Source organism: Colias eurytheme, chromosome 5 (genome assembly GCF_061535395.1).
Source record: "Colias eurytheme isolate Ceu_HAF_F1 chromosome 5, ilColEury1 Martin Lab GWU primary, whole genome shotgun sequence".
NCBI lineage: Eukaryota > Metazoa > Arthropoda > Insecta > Lepidoptera > Pieridae > Colias > Colias eurytheme.
This window is the reverse complement of record NC_142984.1, coordinates 4,408,570-4,432,910: the sequence shown is the minus strand read 5'-3', so window position 1 is coordinate 4,432,910 and position 24,341 is coordinate 4,408,570. Positions and strand designations below refer to the sequence as shown.

Here is a 24,341-nt window from a genome sequence, read left to right as displayed (position 1 = left end):
TTTTTGTCATTTACTTTTTACGACAAATATTGGCTAATTTTCGATGCGATTTTAACCAATACAGCATTAATCCTTAAGCAATTAAACACCTTCAATACATTGTTTATTTAATATAGATCTATATGGCCCTTTACACCGTATGATTTAAGTGAATATTTTCGAAGATATTACAGATTTAAAAATTGCGGGACGTAGCGTTTGCGGCGGTACCGGCCGGTCGCCCGGCTATCTATTTTATAACCGTGCGAAGCTGGAGCGGGCCGCTATGTTTTTATATATGTACAACGTTCAAAGTTTTTATGTAGTGTATTTAGTATCAGCATTGCACCCGTGCGAAGCCGGGGCGGGTCGCTAGTTATTTATATAAAATAACATTTGCATCAAGTATTAAATCATTCGAACAGATAATTATGAGTTTAGTTGAATTGTTTAAAAAGAAAATAAAATAATGATGGCGTTTAAAAAATCCGCTAAAACTAAAATACGAAAATCGCCTCAAACGGGTCAACGTAGACGGCCGCGGTTCAAACCGAGTTTAACAAAGCAAACCAGAAATCGAATATGAATGTAAATATTTCAAAATATATCTGAATGCATTTAATAAATACTGTTGTCCGACCTTTATAACGTGGAGTTCAAAGAGAACGTTCTCATCTGTTATTCAGAAAAGGTACCTCTAAGACTAATATAAATGAAATATAACATATATATAGAAACATGTGGTATTAGCTTGTGGTCCTTGATTAGTTGTGTTGTTGTTTAGACTGTAAACAAATGTAAAAAGTGACCTTATCTAACTAAATAATAGTTTAGTTGCGTTTTACATGAAGCTTACTTTCATGCCCTAGATATAGTTTTTTTTTTGTCGCTTACTTCCTATATCTGCGTGAATTTTGCAGTTACACTTCACTCTACATTCTTAGTCTTTTTTCGTGAATTGCTAGACAACTCTTAGAGGATTTTATTGAAATAGAAGCACAATATGTGAAAGTGCACATGACACATCTGTTTTAGATTTTCTCGAATATATCTCCACATACAAAAAAAAGACGTGTGGCACTCCTATTGCATGCTATGCCTTCAAGCCACACCTCCGCGCCCGTTGAAGTGGGGAGCGTGAGGTTTTTCGTTACTGAATTTCTGGATTCGGTCCCCGCGCTCAAGGCCCGCGATAGAAGCTATGCAATAGCTTAAAAATATTTTCTATACGCCTCCACATGTCATAAAATAACCATAATATATTTAATAAGGTCATTAACTGTTATCCATTCTATTTGCCTACACAAAATAAACACACAAACAAAACTATTATTACAAACGATGACTAATGTCAAAGCTATCGATATGTCTATCGGTTGAAATTAAAAATTCGAACACCGCCATATCCTAGTATGGCGCACAAGGGATCGTAAAAACGTTATGGCTCTATTCTACGACGTGATGACTCCTGGATCAGTGTTAGCTGAATTTTAATGTAGGGCCCGACTGACCAGTGCGCCATCGTTGGCTTCCGGGAAGTGCTAGTAGCTTAAGCTTGTTGATACGGTTTTCGATGAGAAATTTGAGTTTTAACCGGTTTAAAATGAAATCTTTTTAGTGTATTTTCTATCTTGATTAGTTAGATTTCTAAATTAATTCTAAATCAAACAAGACAATAAATAAGTTTTTTTACATAGTTTTTGATGAGTATAACGCGAAATTCATTACTTCAATTTTGGGAACGTGATTTTCTCATAGTCAGACTTTTCTAAGTCGCATATAAATCTGATTTAACATTTACGTGTGTACGATGTTAACATGATAATCAATGCAGGTTCTACGGAGGCACAAATCACACTGCATCACGTAACATCCTGAAAGGGCAAATGGCTCAGAAATTTTATGTGACACTGACTTGTTGAGACGATATTAATGTTACTGTTGTGAACAATTTATACAACGGTTACATCGATGTTATTGTTATTTGAAAGCGTGCATGATTTGTTTGTTTACAACGATAGATGGCTCTATTTATCTGTTTTAAGTGCAAATGTTTGTTTGTGACGTTTTTAAAGCTTGTGTTATGAGCTGTTGCAAAATTTATCAGGGTTATAGACGAATTTATTTTAATAAAATAAACTTTTTTATACTTATATAGGTACAACGTTCTTCTGAAATGAAAGAAGGGAAGTAGAGCAAACAAATAATGTTGATTTTCTTCGTATTAATTTGTTTTATTAAATTTCAATGCTTTGCCACCCAAACCGTAATTTCATTATTAGTCTAATTATTAGACTTCTTAAATATTATGAACTACAGAATTTTCCAAAATGCTAATCCAACCATACATTTAAAATGCGTAATTTCGTGAAAATCATAGGTGTTCGCGCATGCATAGTTTATCACTCGTTAGCTCGCCAATCTGCATGCATGTCCGCTCATCTCGCGGTGTCATTAATTATTTCGACACTGATTACGTTTAAATCAATCTTGTGATTGGCAGCTCGTATACCTTGTTAGTAGGGTAGACTGGGTACGGTTGTGCCAGGGTACGGTTGTGACAGTCGCTGTATTGTCGAAAATATAGGGATTAGCGGGGGGTGTGCAAGGGGAAAGACGGGCGCCTTGCACGTCTCAACCTGTGTCACAGTGTTGCGTCATCCGACGCGCAGAGTGTACGTGACCAGGAGCACATTTTGATTTTTGAACGCAAAAAGTAAGTATTTTGATTCATTATTATTTCGTAATTGCTATTACATGTATACTGATAGGGTATTGAGTGTTGTTCATCGATATAAATCAAATAGTAGCAGTGTAATATAAGTGGTTACATTTATTGTAGGTTATTTTGTTTTGACGTGGTGGTGTTTCTTTTATTAAAACGATCTGTGGGTACAGTTGTGACATTTTTACTGGGTACGGTTGTGACATAAGTAAAAGCGGTTGTTTATTGTTTTAGATGCCTAGAATACGCAAACGAAAGACTACAAGAGCACAGTGCAGCTTGAATCAGTATGAAGATGCTTACAAAGAAACTAAACGCGGGACTTCTTTGCGACAAGCTGCGGAAATGCATGATGTTAATCGCATGTCACTATTAAGGTATATTCGAAAACGCGATAATGCCAGCACGGGCGATAGTGAAAACAATAGCATTAGCATGGGGTATGTTTCTCACAATAAAGTGTTTTTTGAACAACAAGAGCAGCAGTTGTCAAAATATTTATAGCGTTGCGCGGACATTTATTTCGGACTTACTCCAAAAGAGGTGCGGAAGTTGGCTTTTGAGCTTGCAACTCAATATAACCTAAAGCAACCTGCTACTTGGGCTGAGAATGAGATGGCAGGCGAAGAATGGTTCCGTTCATTCCTGAATAGAAATCCTTCTCTATCTGTTCGAGTAGCTCAAGCTACAAGCCTTTCAAGGGCAACTAGTTTCAATAAAACAAATGTGGAAGCTTTTTACGACAATTTGCAAGTTGTTATGGATAGACATCCTTACGAACCACAGGATATCTACAATATAATATAATATATACAGGATATGTACTAATGAAGACTACTGATTGTAAGCAAAGATCCTATAGTGCCTTATATGTTGTAAGAAATTAAAATGTTCAAAGATTTTATTTCTTTTGTTAGGAAAGTATAATTTAGTTGATTATTATATAAAAATAAATAAATATTTTTTGCAATTAAAGTGTTTTATTGGCATTTTAGAGTATTTTTATTTTATTTTGTGATCATATTACAGTATTTTCATCGTGTCACTATTGACCCCCAGTACTGTCACAACCGCCCTTGGGGTGGGTACGGTTGTGACAATTTACCTTTTTTTTAAAATTTCATTTTATGAACTAACCATTTGATTTAGACATATACTTTCATGTTTATACGTTAAGCAATGAATAAACTTCATTAGAATACATTTTTTGTTCAGATTAATAGCATAAATAAAAAGCTATAGTCAATCATTTGAAAATTGTCACAACCGTACCCAGTCTACCCTACCTACTAATAATTGTGCATCTATTTATATATAGAATAGGTAAAACAAGAACAGCGTTGTAGAATACATTAATTACATATGTACCTACTAGATTTCCGCCCGCGTCTTCACCCGCGTTTTCAAAGGAAAACCCGCATAGTTCCCGTTCCCGTGGGATTTCCGGGATAAAACCTATCCTATGTGTTAATCCAAGTTACCCTCTATATGTGTACTAAATTTCATTGTAATCGGTTTTTACGTGAAAGAGTAACAAACATCCATACATCCATACATCCATACATCCTTACAAACTTTCGCCTTTATAATATTATATATGTATATTAGATTTGCTGCTAACCATTAAAATACACGCACAATGCCTTATATAACTTTAAATTAGGTAATAAAGCTCATATTTTAATGCAAAAAAGGATAAGCATTTAGCATCGTCCTAAGATGTAATGCAAATTTTTAAATTAAGTTATTTGTAAAAGTTAATGAAGCTATAACTAAAGTATTTCTTAATAATTAGACGCCGTTGTTCAGTTACCAATGCAAATATGCGAATCGAATGCAGGCTGAATGACCGGGTTATGTCTATTTTATCCGATATTTGCTAAAGGTTTTGCTATTATCGCTCATTTTTAATGAGACCGGTAAGTGTTATAAAAAATTAATGATTGGACGGCTGGTGTTCAAAGGATAGGCAATAATTCTAAGGAATGTAAACTCGTAAAATAATACGAGTGATGCATAAAGTTGGAACTGTATAAACGACGCTCGTATTAGCTTTGGTCCAAGGAATCTTTTTAAATGAACTGCTTCGTGCCAAAAATAGTGCATTGTTCTTCAAATGAAAAATTATTATGCTGTTTGTCTCACTTTTTAAGGGAAGAGCTTTAGTGTCATTTTCTTTTGATACCTCTGTTTTTATTGAATTTAAACTTTTCAGTGCGCTTTTAAAGACTGAGTCATGGGAAAGAAAAAAATAATATTTACATACCCATATACCTAACAGAGTACTAATAGTTAATTAAAATTAATAGTTACGTGTAAAACATTGACATTTCTCTATCGATGTGATCGTTTACTAAAGAAAATTGTCGCAAAACAGCTGGCTCGTAATAGAGACTTAAACGTAGTGATAAATGTCGTACGATGTCCCAAGTTGTAAGATCGTCAATTACACCGCACATAACACCTCATAAAGTACACGCAGTTTATATCCACTAGAACATCGCGTGAAGGAAATGCGAATCTAATGAAGAAATGATGGCACCGTAGTGATGTTTATAGCAACCGTGTCGGATAGCTTTCCTATTTTATCTTTGAAGGGCTAAGTGATGTATTATTATAGTCGTTCTATAATAATTATCGCCCCGCTATTTAGACGTTACGTTATTAACTATTATGTTTTCTTTTATATGTAAATTTTATTGCGAATAATTACATTTTATTATATTTCAGTTTACACAATTGCTCGTTTCATTTGTATATTTTTTCCAATAATCTCTTTCAATATTGTTAAGACACATGCAGCCAAGGTGCTAGAAAGAATTAATCTTATCCACGATAAACAAGCCGTAAAAGTCAAATAAATATAAGCGACCATAAACATACATTTTACAGATTAAGTGAATCTAATGTGAAGCCGATAATTTATGGTGTCATCAAATCAATTAGTTTAAAATCCCTGGTCACACCTCCATAATTCGAGATCGACACGCGCGCTCTTTTTTATCAATATAAGCGACACATTGATATGCGAAATGCCTCCGCGATTCGCACGTTGCATACATATGATTAAAAATCGCCGCGGTAGGTGACCGGTGCGTACACAGCTTTAATTGAATAGATTTAAAGCCACACATCGACTCTTAATTGTCTAATTTGTAGCGAAAACAACGCATGGTTTGGCGGACGAATATATTAAGTATGGTATGCAGAAGGACTTTCTTTTGGTACGGGAAATAAACAAAGACTTGTGGAGCATAGTAAGCAGTGGACGGTTTAGGCTTAAGGTGACCTCTGTGATAAATATTCATCCTGTGAGTGTGTGCGTAGATATAGGTGGATAGCAATATGCAACACGAATGCATCGGTTTTATCGGCGTTGTAACTATGTATTACATACAATCTACATTGCTAAACTTTAGCACAACGTTTATACGCATATATCTAGATATTAATTTCACGAATCCCTACTACCTACCTACTCATATAATTCCAAAGCATATTTAGGCTCCTTATAACTATTATTACATAATATAATATCATAATATTATTATTTATTGTGTGCACCGACCATATCATAGCAAGTGGGAACTGAGGTAGACTTTATCTTGTTGTTTACATTATATTATCGTGATAATTATATGTTATAGTTATCAGTATACGCTAATAAACGTTATTATAAGTTAATTGGCAGCTCAATATAAAATGGAAAGGCAATTTTTCAAACTGTTGGCATGTTTTTAATGTCTAAACTTTTACTACAAGGACTGTAGTAGTCCCTTATTACGGTTTCATACCAAAATTCAAAGTTTAAAACCTTGATATGAAGGATACTAAAGCCTGTATCACCATTAAAAATTCGTAAATTCTGACTTAAACGGTAAAGACATTAGCAGATTTAACTTGCTCTTGTGAAATGGGTAAACGTAGAGCTTTTATTTTTATATTAAATCAATCATTTAATCAACAAGTGATGTTTGTACTAAAATATTTATTTACTTTCTTAAACGGTGTCGCATTATATTTGAGTTTTCAAGTCACAGCTCTATGGGCACTACGTCTCAGAATCGTATTAGGATAAAAATCAATTAAGTCTGAGTATTGTGAAACTACATTACTATTCTTCAGATAGTTCGTAGTACGTTTTAGTCGTATAATATGGGTGGCCAGTTGGCCACGGTAGGAAGACCAACATTGTAGAACATACGAAGGTAGAATACGAATCCTGCTAACTGAATTGTATCTAAATACTAAAGCCAAATATAAGATATCGACAGCTATATTGATTCTTTTACTTAAGCAATAAACAGCCAACCTTTATAAATACATACAATATTGACAAATATAATAGTTAAAGACTTGTACCTTAGGAATAATTAATTTAGCAAATAGATGTTCATTTTCATTAAGCAGTCGGTACTCCGACAATATTCTAGCACATTTTTTCTCACAAAACAAGAAATACGTTCACAGTGAAACCGTTAAATAAAGACAAAAGACGACATCCATAAATCGCAGCTGAAAAGTAACCAAAGCATTATACAGTTGCATAACAGAACCGTAACAGTAAATAAAAAGGAGCAGAACTGCACGAAACTGTGCGCTTTTAAATACGGACGACGCTCTGCGCGGGCAAGGCAAAGACATTTATGTTCACTAAACAAGTAGTAAAAGTCACTACTTGAGCGTTTTTATGGCACTCATAAATGTCAGATTGTAAGCGGGTTTTAGCTCGGCCCGTGCGGGCTTTTCGTGGGCGGCCCTATAATTGATTCCGTACGTTCAATTTGTGCATTATAATGATTTCGTTTATGTTTACTTGACATTTATGACACTCGCGCCACGTATAATAAAACGATTTGTTTTTTTTTCAGGTAAACATTTTCTTCGGACCATTAAGTAGACATCAGGGTGCAAGTTAATGGTAAGATGTAGATGGTTTATTAGTGTAAAAAATTGTTGAGGGTGTCAGCTGTTCGCTGTCTGGAACTTCGCTATTCACTTTACTTTTATGTAGAGTAAATATTATGGTAACGTTATACAATGAACAGTTTAAAAGTAACCGACTCACGCTATTTTTGTTACGCGTGACGAATTAAATCAAAGTGAAAAAATTGTTTCGATGCAATCAAGATTTTCCAGAGGTTTATCAAAATGAATAAAAAAGAAAATAGGACAATACAATCATTTTCTCGGGAGGAGAAACATTTACTTTCGAATAATTAATTATATCCTCAATCTTATACATATCTACTTTAATGAAGCTTATCGGGAAAAAAATTGTATAAATTTTTAAGCCAAGGATAAAAAACTAGTGTCAGACTCTACATAGATGCTCTACAAAAACAGAATTATTGGTACTACAGCTTTTAACTTCCGTTACAATTAAATAATTTATACAAAATATATCTACTATTTGAAATAAGATTGTTTTGGATGAATAAATAATTGTATAAACGTATTTTAAAATACTTCGCTTCATTAGGTTCGTTGTTGTAGTAAATAAATAAAGATGTCTTTCTTGTAATAATTTGTCTGATAAAGTTGCGTGTCTAATCTATACCTATTATCAATTATTGAATAAAAGTTCAGTAAGGAACTTAAACCTAATCAATATTTTATAACGAATCATTTATTCAATTTCCAAGAATAAAATTCTTTGTCAGTACCTATTTAGTTACAATTGTACTTTTTTGTTAACTTTACTCTCACAATTGTAAATTGTTCGTTTTAAAATTATATTTAAACATTCTATTTTTTTTTTGATATAATGTAAAGCTCGATTTTCTTAACTTAAAAGCAGTGTTGTAAGCCCAGTGACATCTTGCTTTTGCATTCCTCACTTTCACACTATCTGAAAAATAGTACCAGCATTTATTTACCACCCAATAGATAATTCTCTACTACATTACTACCACCATACGTAATCCCTATTAATTGTAATACTGTGCTATTACCCCGTGTTAACACGTTTTACCGCTGCATAAACACTCACATTTTGCGTAACAAGGGTGTCGCTGTATAAGGCAAGCGATGGACACTAGAATAGCTTGCATTTCCACAGCCCCGCTATGCAAATTATTGCATCATTAAACAGTGAGCTTTCGTGTTAGATTGACAGTCTCTCGTCTCCGCGATTTGTTACTGGCTCTTGATTGGCGTCCTCACAATTACTGTTAGACGCGCGTTTAGTTTCGCTTGTCTTCTGTTTCCTTTTAGGAATTGCAACACCTAGATGTCAGTGCGTCTGTGCACTACAGAGGTCTGATTTTTTGAGTTTAGCTACTTACGTATGTTTTATAAATATTTGCCAAGTTTTGGATTATTTAATCTCATTTATAATCCAAGTTACTATCTAGTATCCACTTGGAAAACGAAGTACCATTCAATATAAACTTTTTATTCATCAAAGTATCATTCAAAGTTGTAAAGCACTTCTTCTTTAATTAATCGAATCCAGAAACAATACAGATTATTACGTCCCTAACTTATAGCAATCAGCGAAACATTACCAACTACAATTATCTAATAATTCTAGATAATCGTAATGTTAACGGTATCTAATGCCTATACAAAATCAGCGGAGGACAGCTGCACCTGCGGCGGGACATGTGTATGCTTGTAATGCGACTTTTATTGACATAGCGGCTCCGTTTATTGCTCATACTAACTGTATAAAGACTTATTAAATTTCTAAATATGTAGTTTTAACACGTTTGTGATATGAAAGTTATAAACGCCAAATTTGAAACGAAAAAAAAAGCCTTTGACTTTATTTACCTATTGAAAACAAATAGTGTATCCAGGATTCTTAGTTTGTTTGCCACACAATCACATTTATTCAGGTTCTGTGGGTTTAGTATGTCTTAGTGAGTTCAAGAAGTGATAGTATATGATATATCGCATCGTAAGCCTCAACGATATACGTCTACGTTACCATAAATTTGTAAAGGCAGTGTAGAGATTGGATCCTGACTGTAGTATCGAAATTGTACCGATTACAAATTTCTCATGTGTGCAAAATAAATAGATTTTTTTTGTGAAAAAAAAAAGTTATGGCGACAAAAGAATATTTCCATAACGTTTTCTTTGCATACTAAGCATATTATTCGCTCGATTGTACACTTAGAAAGGCATCTCTGGGATTTCCAACAAGATTACTTGTAACAGTTTATAGTTTTGTAGGTGCCAAACTCTCTACCTTGCGAATCTATTTGCAAGCCACGTACACGCCAGTTGTAAATTGAATTTTATATCTGCAATGATGGTGGCCTGATCGTGTGTGGCAAAGTGAAAACCTAGACTGTTTTAGAGGAAATTCTTGCACGTTTTTCTTGTATTAAGATGTAAGAGAAGACGCAATGAGGTGCAAAATTTCTTAAAAAAAGATAACTTTACGTTATTTAACAAAAATGATAAAAAACCCGTTAGATATTTTAAATTTTAAATTATCTAATAAAACTATATTGTATAATTGTAAATCCTTTGAGACAATTTGTTATTAACTTATTAGGTTTCCGAAGAGCCTAATGAGCTTTATTGAATAGATTAGCGAGCACTTATAAAGTTGATTTTAGTAGTAATCCCTACCGACCCTTACGATTACATTCAATCTTTATAAAAATCTTGACAAAATAGAAAAAATACTTGTTTGTCAAGGATAAATTAAAATTTAGCATTTTTTTTTCGATTACAATCATCAACCTGTGGTACAGTCATGATCATCAACAAAAAAAAAAATCTCAAAAAACGCTTTACACAAAATTGCGCCATTCCACACCTATTTGCCACACCATACTTGAATATTGAAAGCTAATCATTGCACCGCTTGCACCAATAGTAATGGCGCGAAGCCCGATGCTTGCCCGATAGCATTGTGCGCGCGCGCCGATCGCGTCGCCGATTGGGGCAGCCTGTCGCTTACGTGTCGCCTCTCGACTATCTCGGACCCCATCGCACGCAAATTATAATCGATACCATTATTGTAATATCCGAGAACATTCGAGAACTATTGTTGCTACGATCGCTGCGTGGGCGAAAGAAAAGAGTTTAATAGAAGTGCCTGGAGGCAGTCCCATTTAATTGCAACCTTTTAAGCTGGTAGAGCGCTACACATAATAATATTATGTACTGTTGTTAATCATTCATAGAATTCAATACTTGGTTGTCGTTTGACATTTTCTACGCGACTGTCCAATAATACTTAAATAAGTACTTGCAGTAAAGTGTTGCATAATAGCTTAGTATGTGTCTTCAGCTGCAAATAGTATTTGTATCGTATCAATAGAAATTAGACAATATGTTAGTTAGTTACATTTAAAAGCTTGAAAACATCACACTCAAGTTATGAACTGCTAATGTTTGATTTATGTATGATCATATCATAATAAGTTATAATATGATCGAACAATTTGTCCGATTCTTATCTTTTCAATTAATGTTAAAGCGTCGTTATTATAATTTTTAATTACCAAAAGCTCGCATACTGATTTAAATAAAGTATAAAAATTAAAATTGATTTAAACTTCATTTAAAGTAGTAGGTACATAATCTTTAGAATACGTAAAAAATGCTTAACATTACCGCAATACTTGTTCGTAATTAAAAATTTGTTCTAAAAAATATTTAATTTATAGCGCGAATTAAACAGTTCTTTTATCGATCGCAAATAAATGATTTGGCTTTACATAAAACTTGTAAACAAAACAAAGGGACAGGTGAAAGTCCTTTGGAACAAGGTTAATACACTAAGGCATCACGCGAGACACAACAGCTGTTACGTAAAAGAGCGTTTAACGGCTTTAAGCTATAAATTGGAACGATATAAGGTCAGGGTCCCCATATAAACGTTCAGTGCTCGATGCACTACACCGCAAAGTGGTCATTCGTTTCAAATAAATTACCATGTAATGGCACGTTAATTTGCATACTCTGGTCCTCCGCCGCAATCACGACACTCGAAAAACAACTTTATTTTGTAAAGTTTAAAATGGTTATTTCATTTTATGTGTGATTTCATTCAATAACTTCGGCTACAGTGCTGCCGCTGCGGATAAATTGAAGACTAAAACGTTTTTGGTAGTTCGAGCACCATCTACGAGATGGCGCTAGGGGACGAAAGCTCTCTGTGGTTCATGTCAAAGTACAAGGGTGGCGCAGGGGTTGTAATGGTTCGTGAAATGCACGAAGGGATGTTTTCATTCGACTGAAATATTTCGTAGCAAATCTCAAAGATGGCGCTCTACTATATTCGCATACCCAAAAGCTTTTAGGAGCGGAGTGAGAAATTCATTCGAATGTAACGTGTTGTAGGTATAATATGTAGATTTATGCGAAATTTGAAACTTGTGTATGATATTTATTTTAAGGGTATACAATTGCACCTCATCACTTAAAATTCAATCAAATAAAATTAAACAATTGTTATGTATAAATTTTAGGACATCTTCAAATAGCTCTACATTCTGGATCGTGCACAATAACACTGAATATTTAACCTATTTTATATTATTACCTACAACAAATATGAAAACATTTTATTATATACCTTTGCATAGGAAAATATAATATTTTGAAGAATGGGTCAATGGGATAAACATCGATGAATATTTTTAGCTTTTTTTTATTATTATGATTAATATAAAAATATTTAATTATATATCTTTGTACATTTGTACATTTATGAAGAATGGGACAAAAGCCGAACTATAGTCAAGAACTAACAACCCAACTTATTTGCCCTACAAGCAACTCGGTCAAAGTGTTAAGAGCTAGAACATTGTAATATGTTTTCTAGTCTTGATCTTACATAGCTTTATATTAAGTTTTAATAGATTTTGATATAATTTATATTTATATTTACTTATCATTAAATGTAGTACTTATCTAAAAAAAGTTAATTAGAAAGTTGGTACCTACACATCTATCGTATTGTTGCGAGGAATAAAATAAAACCTCTCTTTAGAGATTTATTAAAATAGACTAACTAAAACTTTATTATACTAAAATTAAACTTTCAAACATCGTTATCCTTGTAGAAGTTCATTTATAAAAATGAAATTAAAACATTTACCTTTCTATTCATTATTTTATTCATTTGCTCTAAGGTACCATATAATATAATGTATATGTGTCTCCATCGCGTAACTACAATCTAAGTCAATAGTACCTATTCCATTTGTCTAACTTTTATAATTTTTCCTTTGATAATAATAATTTGTCTTCGTTTATTTCCGCGTTGCGCAAACAAATCGTTCTCACAAAGCTTTGCAGTCATTCAACAATTCATCGCAGAGAACGCGACAGCTACCGTAGTCGCTTTTAAATCGCTCCATTATACTAATCTCTAACAATAAAAGTGAAAGCCGAAAACTTCATGCAAATTTCGTTTCACATAAACATACCTGGCTTCTTACTTTTGATGCATTGTTGAATCGGTATAAGCAAGCCAAGCGACAATGGCGGCAATAAATTAGAAACTCCCGAAGGATTTGACCCAATTGTCGCTTTTGTTGCGTTCTGATATTGTTCAGTAATTGTTTTTGACTTACCTGTTAATTTCAGTGGGCGGAAACCCATGGCTATAAATAACTCATACCTACGTTAAATATTCTTTATTATTTTATTCACGTATTCATCTGATGTATTTTAAAACAATCGTAATATGATCGTCCATTTCGTGAAAATCTATTACTCGCTTTTAAATTCTGTCCTTTCATGGAAGAAGTATAACTTAGCGCGATATTGATACGGGTTATATTGGTTTAACGTTGGAACTTGGGATTATTAAACAAATCCGCAAAACCACCCCTCGTTTATAAATTTCGTCGCTAAATTCGGTTTCAGCGAACATTTACAGCCGTTCGGGTCTCTCAAAACAATGTACGAACGCTCTGAACAATTATACACCCCAAGCCATAAATACGAAGACAATTCAAGCATACATCCGAGAAATTTAGACGTCTCATGCACTAAGCAAACACATATGATTTATAACTAAACACGGGGACCGTTGACGTTTCCACACCATAAATCGCGTCCCTTCAAGGCGAGCGGACATCGGGTGGTATATGAAGAGAATGGACTCGACGACAGTGCGGATAAGTTCTGCTAGGTACCGTGTACCGGGCCGGTGGCCGGTGCGCCGGGTGGCCACCCGGCCGGGTATAAATCTGGAGCATCCGGCTCGCCACCGCGCCGGTAGTGGCGACGATTATTCACCCAATATCGAGTTTTGGCTTCACTTGCTAGCTTCTAATCTTCGGTTTCGTCGCACACAATTTATGAGCTCACAGCTCGATATTTTTTAACAGTGTTTACAGGCATAGCTCTGAAATGGCGCTGTATTCTGATTTTTCATGATTTATTCAACATAATAATGCATTTCATAAGTGATAGGGAAACGTAGATAAAGTGTACATATACAAATAATCATCTTGCAGAATTATCAAAGGTTCAGAAGAACGATAATACAATTTAAAGGTCTCCTTATTTCAGTCAAGTCACGAATCCTTATAATAAAAACATTGTCCCGACCTATGACTTATACAAAGGCGACCCAAATCAGATAATCTATATCTAGAATACTAATCTACCTAAAGAATTACAACCTACTTTTATCAAATAAATACATCCGTTTGTTACTATTTCAAAAAGTTTCACATAATTTTCATGATATGTATTTAGGTATACCTATACAATTTTAATTTTATACTTGTAAGTATATTGTTTATTATTTTGGTGGCATAGAGACACCATCATTATGTTCTTTATTCAAAATCTTATAAGGAAATAGTGCAAATAAAAAAACCTGAAACAATTCATTTATCTTCATTTTATTTTATAACAAAATATTAAAACAAAATTATTTATCAATAATAATTCCAGAACACACGACTAATACAGAACCTTGGCAATAAATCACTTCGCCATTTTTGTTTTCAACGCACCGATAACTCTTTTGTCACGGGGTGATGTTGGGGCCAATGGAGTTATTTATATTTTCTTTTGCTGGAAGAAAATTTCCTTTCTGTAAGCTTCATGGGTCAGTGATCAGATTCGACGTTGTAGGCGAGCGGACGTTCTGAAAACCAGTGTATATTACATTTTCTATGGAATAAAGTTGAGTTAAATATAGTAAGAAGAGTCAAGAGATAGTTGATTGTTGTATTTTATTAAAACACAATTAAGAATTCCATTGTGAAAAGCTTAAATGGCTTAATGATACTGATTTGACTTTCCTTAACTTAGAGATAAGTTCTTTCAATTTAGTTTCACACATAACTTTATTATAAATGTATAAAATATCTGCCAAATTTCATTCATAAATCAAGTACAATAATTTCGCGATTGACGCATGTTTTATAAAGCTTCCATCATTATTTCCAAACCTTATTAGATAAGGTTCTTTAAGATTTATTTGTAAAAATGACATTTATTTTCCATATTCTCGAATTCTCAGTTGTACCCTCCTCCTTAGTAAAAGCACCCCACCGTTATACGGAACCCTGGCCCGAGCGCACCCCAGCGGGCAAATAATTGTTTATTTTCGATCGCCACACACTTATGTGCAACTACCATTTATTATTTGGCTCACTTTGAATTCATTTCGGTAATGAGTTTAAATAATGTTACAAAATTTTATTTAATTTTTTTATAATTATGAATTTATAATTCGTAATATTTCATGGCAAATACAGGGAAGTATTTACTTTAGAATAATTAAACTCAAACTATAAGTAAGTATGTAGGTATATTATTTATTACAAGTGTTATCATTCATATTTTCATTAAAAATAAGTGATTAAAACTTAACTAATATCCATGATTGAATAAATGATAACATTCATTACCATCCCCTTCACATTTCTGTTTTTGATTGATGATTCAAAAAAATAATGTTTTGATAATTATTGTGCATATTTCATACGGAATAATGCACAAAAAATTTAAACCACTACACTACACCACATTTTACCAGCGTTTGGTAGAAATTAGACCAATTGACCGACTTCCCCGATCTTAACCAGCCCATTTATATACTACCATGGTTCGTTTACCACTAATAAGATAATTCTTATCATTGTACCTACTTCTACTCATAAATATTTTTAAATTATTCAAAATTAGAAGATAAATAATTTTTGAGATTTCGTTTGACCATGGTTCGGTTACCACTTTTATGATTATTATAATTTTATTGTAAGTAGTTATTTACAGTCAGTTTATTTATAAATTTTATGAATATGAGCATAAAACCCCTCTGCAATTAGTGATTTTTGTGATAAGTTTTGTAAAATAATTTAATTAAATGAACTCTATAAATAACTTTACGCATATTTAATTGTTTAAAATCTAAATTTAGACCGGTACGCAATAACCGGCTCAAGTGTTAAAGAAAATTAATATATTGAGTTATTCATTGGTAGTTTTCATTATCATCCTTCACCCCGCCTAATTCTCATACATAGAGGAGTTGACATAAATAACAGAATATAGAGGAAAGCGGCGCATAGACAACACAATAGCAAATGTCGACTCACTCGCGACCATTGTACCGTGGCGCGGGAGGCGTTACGAATCAATGGAGGGAATTATCGGCACAGAGCAATACGTAGAAACGCATTAGAGCTAATTAATTTGTATAATTATTGTTTACAGAAAATACTAATTGTATAAGACAGCGTGCTTTCATTTGTAACGCTAATTAGATTGTGGCCCCTGAGATGATCTGATAAGTTGAAAATAATAATATACCTATATTTTACTACAGGTATAAAAATACCTTTACAAGATATTTTTAGTGTACAATGTTAGGTTAAATACATATATGTATATAATAAATTGTCCATAAAGAAGTATAAAGTGACAAAATTGTAGATAGGTAATCTTTAAATTCTAAAATTTGCATAATAACGTTGCACTCCATCGCACCTGAAAATTACAAGTACCTATACAATTAATTATTTAATAGCTATAAATTAAATGATGATGAAAATCAATACCGCTTGCAATTGTTATTTTATTAATGTATTACAAAACGATTATTCAACATGAACATAAAATATGATAGATATTATTATTAACGATGTCCGACGAAGCATGTTCATTTGAATATTTAAGCCGGAAAATTATGTTTTGCTTACTTCTAACGCGTTGTAATAATCGAATTTATATTTTCCTGTGTTGCGTATAAAATTGTAGAACGACTGTCTGATCTATGCCAGTCTCTGTTCAAGATTAGTCCGTCCCACGCAGCGTGTCGGTTGAAGAGGTAAATGAAATGCTATCCGGAGGGGAAAACTTAAATTACTGAATTTGGGGGTCAAAGAAATAAGTCTTTTAGACACATACGACACGCCACACTGAATTTATTGATTTAAAAACGCTGAACTATTTAAATTAAATTGTATTGATTTTTTGCTACCCTATTCGCATTTTACCCTAAACGTGTGCCGCTATGATAACTAGTGCTTATGTAATATATTAGTGATAGATATATAAATTATGAAATGTGTAAAATGAGAAGCACAAGCAAGCAATTTACTATCGATGTCATTTTAAATTTTGTTTACAACCAGAATACGAACCTAAAATAATTTTATTGGTAAAAGATAACAATCAAAAAATCTAATAAAACTATTACGTGATAGGAAGCTATAAAATAAGTGTCTTTCAAGTCGCCTACCATTAACTGTTTGACAAATGCATCACGTTACATATTGCTTAAATTAAGGAAGGGTCCTAGTAATGATACCATTTACGATTATCATCGTCGATCGCTACCGCACCGGGCTAAATGCCGCCAAATTTAAAATTAGAACGTCATAATCTAACTCATCGATAAAAAAAAATATATAGCCTGCCAGTTTTCCACCTTTGAATTATATTAAGCTTTAAGGTCGAGATGCATAAAGTTTATATTCAGTCGATTTAAATTAAACATAGAGCGAAACATCTGCCGTTTTAGCTCGGAGTCTACATTTGAAATTTTGAAAAAAGAAGAAGCCGCAACAGATGCGACATGTTGGATTCTTCCAAGCAGATGTTAATAAAACTCCCTCATCATAGATTAGACTGGCTGATTTTTTGTTTTTGTCCACTTTTATTGAAACAATACCGTTCCTTATATGGCAACGTTTGTTTTTTAGCATGCGGGTAAGATAATGGTTATAATCGGTCCGTCGCATTACGTGTACAATGTAATCGACATTTTTTATAATTTGTTTTAACAAGGTGTATTCATTGTTGTGCTATTGTAAATTAACGTAATCGCTAATCAAATTAAAGATCGCGATGACCTTCTCATATCCATATTATGCTTGTTACCAGCCCTTAATAGTAGTACGTGACAATTTTATTAATTAGGTTTAACATACTTTTGGATACTTAGTGTAAATGATCCGTTGACTTGTATGTCGCTAATGATCATTAGTGGACTCTCTTAAAAAACTTATAATTGCATTTTGTTTTCAAGAGCATTGATATTTAATTTCAAATAGTTAAACAAAACAATTACTTAAAAATTAAAATTAAATATTGCGAGTAATATTGAACATTTCAAAATCATAGAGTAGTAAACATTGCTAACACCCAGAACGAATCAAACATTCGTAGTATCGAAAAAAACCTTAACGAACTTTTGAAAATATCGTGAAGCCGAAATTTCACGGTCAATTTTTATTAGTGTCCGACCGAAACTGGTTTCCAGGCCGAAACCGAAACCGAAACCGAATGTTCGGCCGTGGATTCAGTTTCGGCCGAAACCGAAACCGAAACCGAAACTCACGTGGTCAAGTATGAAATTTCTAAAAATACTGAACTTTGGTGCATTTTACCTATTATTTTGCCTTAATTAGGGCATAAAATGAAAACAAAGTATATTAAATTTGTTGTAATCATTTATTTAATATAAAATAAAAAAATAATATTTTTAAAATATTAATAGTTAATAACAATTTTTATTTTTATTATTTTTTCAAATTAAGTTCTCAGTAAAATCAGTCATCTAAATCAAATCAGTAGGTCATTGTTACTGTTACTTTAAATACTAAGTATTGGTATTTTGAGATCTTTCTCTTTATTAAAGAGTCTTTAATACTTTGGATTGGTATTTGTACTTGGAATAATAATCAGTCTCTATTATATAATATTATATACTATAATAATCACCTCATATATAAAAATTATAATTACTATTACACCCAGTTCCAATCTCAACATAGATAATCAAAAATTGTTTCCACCAGCGTGGGTCAACCAACGCTTTGACAGCGTCCGTCAAAGCGTTGCCGAGGAAAGCGAAGGCGTGAACGTGTGTGAACTAAGTTCACTGAACTTGCGAAATAAGTTTCGGTTTCGGCAAAAGTTTCGGCCGATTCTGGCCGAAACCGAAACTGCGGCCGAAACTTAATTTTTGGCCGAAACTCAGCCGAAACCGAAACCGAAACCGAACCTTCGGTCGGACACTAATTTTTATATACAGCGGCGGTTGGCACTGGCTTAATCATAGTACAATCTAGTTTAACTGTCGTTTGACATGCGAGCCTTCGTGGACTGAAATTAGATAAAGAGGGAAAACAATTTCGTGTATTAGGAAACGTCGAGACCTTGGCCAGAAACGTTGAGAAATGTGCGTTCAAGTTTTGTGTAAAAATATGGAAAAGTATTACAGTTATTTCTGTTTTATGTTGTCGCTATTATAATGTTGCTTGCACGTTACTCGGCTTGACAAATTGCGGTCATATATAATTTCTTTCGACATACTCGTAAATATTTAATGAAATAAGGAATATGGTAAAATATCAACTTCTGATAAGACATTATGCAAATATTTTCCTGCCCTTTAGTAAATTTATACTGTGCAGGGTTGGGATTAACATAAATAGGATTAACTAACCATTTTTAGCAACTCAAAAAGTTTTCACGATGTGGTTTCTACTTTCTACTCATGCGTCATTCAGGGAATGTAAGCTTTTAGATTCAGAATTTTACATGTCCGTTACGTACGTTATACGTATGTAAAGTATGTACATGTGATTAGACAGTAACTCGCAGCATTATATAGCTCAGTTTTTCCACATCTATTGTAGCTAGTATTTAGGCATGACGTCACCAAACACCGCCATGGTCCGTGGTCTCATACAATAGGCGCCACGGGCTATTCCGTCGGCCTCGCCCTCCACCACGGATATAAAATTTATGAGGGGTACATTCTCACTCTATAATTACGTATCGATTCGGGGGCCCTGTCACGACGCCCAAATATTATTATTCATGCGTCTTCAATTACGGCTTCAAAGGTTACATAGATTGTTATTTGGTTGTTAAATCTGGGCTAGACGGACGATATTCGATACAATTAATCGCGTTCCTTTTTTACTATAATTATAAAATACCCTTTCGATTATAGGATTTGAATTGAAACATATAAAAACTAGGAAGAAGATGAAGTTGGTATCAGCTTCCTTACTACTGAATGCAAGCTTTTAATAATATCTACCTATAGACGAAGACCGCACACCGTCTCTACATCCAACGACCATCAAAGGGACAGTAGTCAAAACTCAAAAGTAAAGAACGAAAGGGAAAGTATGACACGTGATCGCAGTCCCGTTGCCACAATACCTGTTGCAGTCTTATTTACGACCCAAAACAATCGCTTTATCTTGCCTCATCCATATAATGCGACCGTAAAACCCGATTTTTTACACGACTCAACGTTTATAGCTTCTTGCATAACGTTTTGTTTATAAACAGTACTTTTCAAGGACTCGGCTACCTTCCGTGTTCCTTAGTGACAAACAAGTCGTCCCGGACAGAAGGTGCTTTACGAAATGTAACAAGTATCGAGATAATGGTCTATTAAAATTCATCTGGCGTCTATTAAAGTACGCGTTCGATTTATCGCTTTATTTAAATACCTTTACTTAATAACGGGCCATTTAAGTAAATAATGAAGTGTAATGCGATAATAATGTTCGAAATATATGTGTTTCAATTTGTATTACTTACTATTCTTATTAGTGCGACAATATGACGAATAGCTTTTTTCGATTGGAATAAGCCGAAATTTTAGTGCAGTGTAAAAATGTTGTGTATAATTTGATATAGTCTGTGAACAAAAAGCGCGGTAAAAAGTGTACCGTTCGTCGTACAAAAGATGAACAAAAAGTTCTTACGCGAGAAATGGCGGCCGTGGCTTTTGGGTGGGGAGACTGGGGACAAAAACTAATAATAACTGTGTGTCACCCCATCACCGCTGTCCTATTTTGCCGCACCTACTCGTCATATGAACTTCGCTATCGCGAAGATTTAAATACCTTACTTTGAAGTTCAAAGTAAGGTATTTAAATATCACAGTTATGTATGTATGCAGCTTTTCTACTAATTAACAAACACATTTGAAAAAATATATATTTTTTAATTTATAAACTCAAAACTTAATTTAATAAAAACATGTTTGTAAAATAATAATTGCTACTGATGTATTTTTAAAAGACTTTTTTTAACGCCAAGCACAATAGCCCAGACACATACCTACATGAATCGATACGACTAGATATAAAGCTCTACTACTCAAGCCTTAAAGAATTGTAATTTTTAACCTCAAAAATCACTTTAAAAATTCGACCACAATCTTCTTATCTGTAAGAATACTAATCACCTACAATTAACTTAAACACTATAATAGAGCATAGTCCCAAATTAATTTGCAGTTCATTTACACGATACACAATTATATTTATCTCAAGGGTCCAATCGGGTCGTAATCTAACGTAATTATAACATGCCTGCTAGTGTAAGTCACGATTTTAACTAGGCGTGGGGCGCGAGTTTAAAAAGTTAAGTCCTCGTTAGTACGAGTACATAGCAATAGTTAAAGAAATATGTATAGATAGCGTGGCCGGAATCAGATTATCATCGCGGCTTGGTAAAGGCGGTGGTACACTGGACGTTTTGGTATTATTTAGGTACTTGTTACGTGTACGAATAAATAAAAACTTGGGAATAGATCTCAGTTTTTTAAAGTGATAAAAAGTAGGATTATAAATTTGATCTTAAATATTGAAAGTAAAGATTTAAAACATTTCCAATTTGCATGGTTGATCCATCAAATATTTGACATATTATCAACCAATAGATTTTATAATGTACTCCAATCAGTAGTGTTTCTAAATTGTAATTTAAAAATAAAAGCTCATTGTGCCACCGGCGCTACACCGAGACCGTGAGTTAAAGCGGGCCGATAATCCTGGATGTAAACACGCGAAACACGATCAACTCCACCGTCTACTTCTTTACAAGTTTTTAAAAATATTACCAATAGCACATTATTAAATACACATACTTACAATTTAAATTTCTAAACATGTAAACAAATTAGCAATAAATTGATATCCAACCTCGACCACCTTTTAGTTAAAAAAGCTAGCACAAATAAAAAAAAAAACATATTTTTAATCTGTAGCAGTTTTCAATATGAAATTAAAACTCAAAAAGTTCGTAACATCCGGAATGCTGAATGAAATCAAATATCGAACGCGGAAGTCGCCCCCGTGTCTCCCGCGAAGATTTATTATATTTGTCCTGCGCTTATTTCATTATAGTCTGTCGCGAACGGCCTATATGATTTTTTTCAATTTAAAACAGGCACAAATAAATCTGTGAGGATTATTGTCTTGTAAATATAAAACAAATACGCTCAACGAGCTTTAAATGCAACAAAAAAGGAATGGGTAAAGTTTATTTATAATAAATAGCGGTTGGTTATAATAACCAGGAAATAATTTCCTAGTTATTAAATTTAATTAGGTCAGGTCCAAACAGTGACTTGATTAGCGTAGCTTATTTTTTCGTACTTATAAATAAAAATTATAAAATATTACATTTCATTCGCTCAACTCTATAAGTTTTGCTAAAGTCCGAAAACTAAAAAAACAAGAGCTTAATTAGAGATTAAGATATAAATTTTCAATTAGCCGTAGAATCACTTACTAGGATGAATGAATATCTGTCCCGTTCACACTCGCAAGCTTATCAATCTAACACGAGTCGAACAATAGCGTCGCATGTTTGATTTATACAGGCGTTTAGTGGAAACATTACGGATAATTATTATACTACGACCACACTACGACCGTGTAGTTTTAATGTTTTATGTTGCGTTTCGCAAAATATCGCGATTATTTAAAAAAAAGTTAACGATATTCGATTATATATTTGGATACTTGTGAGATGAAAGTATACGTGAAACTGAATTTAGGTGTAAAAACAAGTTGTGTTAAAAGTTTTTTGTCTGTATGTTTGTGTGCTTGTTTTGTGGTTCACAAACAGAACTTTTCGGATTTTTTTAAAGATAGTCTTGCTTTGTAAGAAGATAATTTTGAAGGAAATATACGTAGCCATATCCAAGATGTTCAGGCATTTCAAGTGTGGAAAAATCATAATGGTGGTTAATTTTTAAATGTTCAATACCATATTATATTTTAATACTATATTACTTACAACAAAAATATTTAATATTGAACGTTTCAACCTATTTATTTCAGTATATTATGCTTCGTTTAGTTAATGTGACATCAGCTTACATAATTCTGTAAATAATTCTTAAGTTCAGTACATGGGTATGGTCAGCAGATGATAATCTGATAACATATTATGCGATACGTTTAACAGTAATCGATATAAAATAAATACCTATTAACTAAGTACCATGATCTCGTTGGAAGTTCGGGAGTTAGGAACAAATCTTAAATTGCGAACTGTCAATTGGAGAGTGGAGAACAAATCCCAAGACGTTTCGCTCGAACTACACCTCCACAAAAGCCGAACAGAAGTAGGAGCTCAGCTCACGAGCTTTTCAAGGGTGGTGGCTGCTTTCGGCGGGAAAGCGGCTTGAAGCGGTGTAGGGGTGGGGTGGTGGGAGGGGGCGTGATGGCTCGTATTGATTTAGTGCCGTCGTCGACGAAGCTATGTACTGCTAGCTAGGTGAGTATCGTCGCTTGATGCGCTTTCTTCTGCCGCGGGAGCGCTACTTTCGCTTTATTGGTGTCGAACGCGTTATCGCATTTTAATTATAGTAATTATGATTCGGTCTAGTAGAAACTTCGATGGACAGGCATTGAATTGGAGACAGAAGTTACAATTTTTTGGATGATAAATTGATAATAGGAATCACTATTATATTCATGGAGCAATTAATGTATTCTTCCCATTTCTAGGTAGTTTTAAATTATTCGTCTAAATCATGTCAAAGGTACAACTAAGAGGTAGAAAACAAAAAATGCTACGCATTTACGGTTCAAATAACAGGATAATTTAGAAAAGCGCTTTTCGTAGCTGCAGCGCTGAATTCCCAAGCGTCTTCCCGGCGTCGAAGATTTAAATGGATATTTAACTTTAGTCTCAAGGAACCTAAAGTCTATTGCTTTTAACGTCCTCTGAGTCAAAGGCGTTTTTTTGGGAAACTAGAGAAGCTTTTAGCAAATGGCTTAAAATTGTCTGGATTTAAAAAGTTGTGAAACTTTCCTATTTACTTATTTTTTTGTTTCGACGATTTTGCATACAAATTGATTTCATATACACGAGCTAGGCTATTATAATGTATTAATTGTTATCGATAATTTGAAAAAGTTTATCA

The 24,341-nt window shown here is 33.5% G+C and overlaps 1 protein-coding gene across 3 annotated transcripts in view; it reads left to right on the top strand.

Annotated features, from left to right (window-relative positions):
• Nucleotides 1–24,341, top strand: part of LOC149908415 (homeotic protein antennapedia-like) — a 165,836-nt gene that overhangs the window by 66,527 nt on the left and 74,968 nt on the right. For 2 of the 3 annotated variants that reach the window (XM_090101880.1, XM_090101878.1), the window contains exon 2: nt 7,576–7,625. The exons of the other annotated variant lie outside the window; for it this stretch is intronic. The gene's annotated coding sequence lies outside the window, so the exon portion shown is untranslated. The remainder of the gene's footprint in view (nt 1–7,575; nt 7,626–24,341) is intronic. 3 annotated transcript variants of the gene reach the window in all.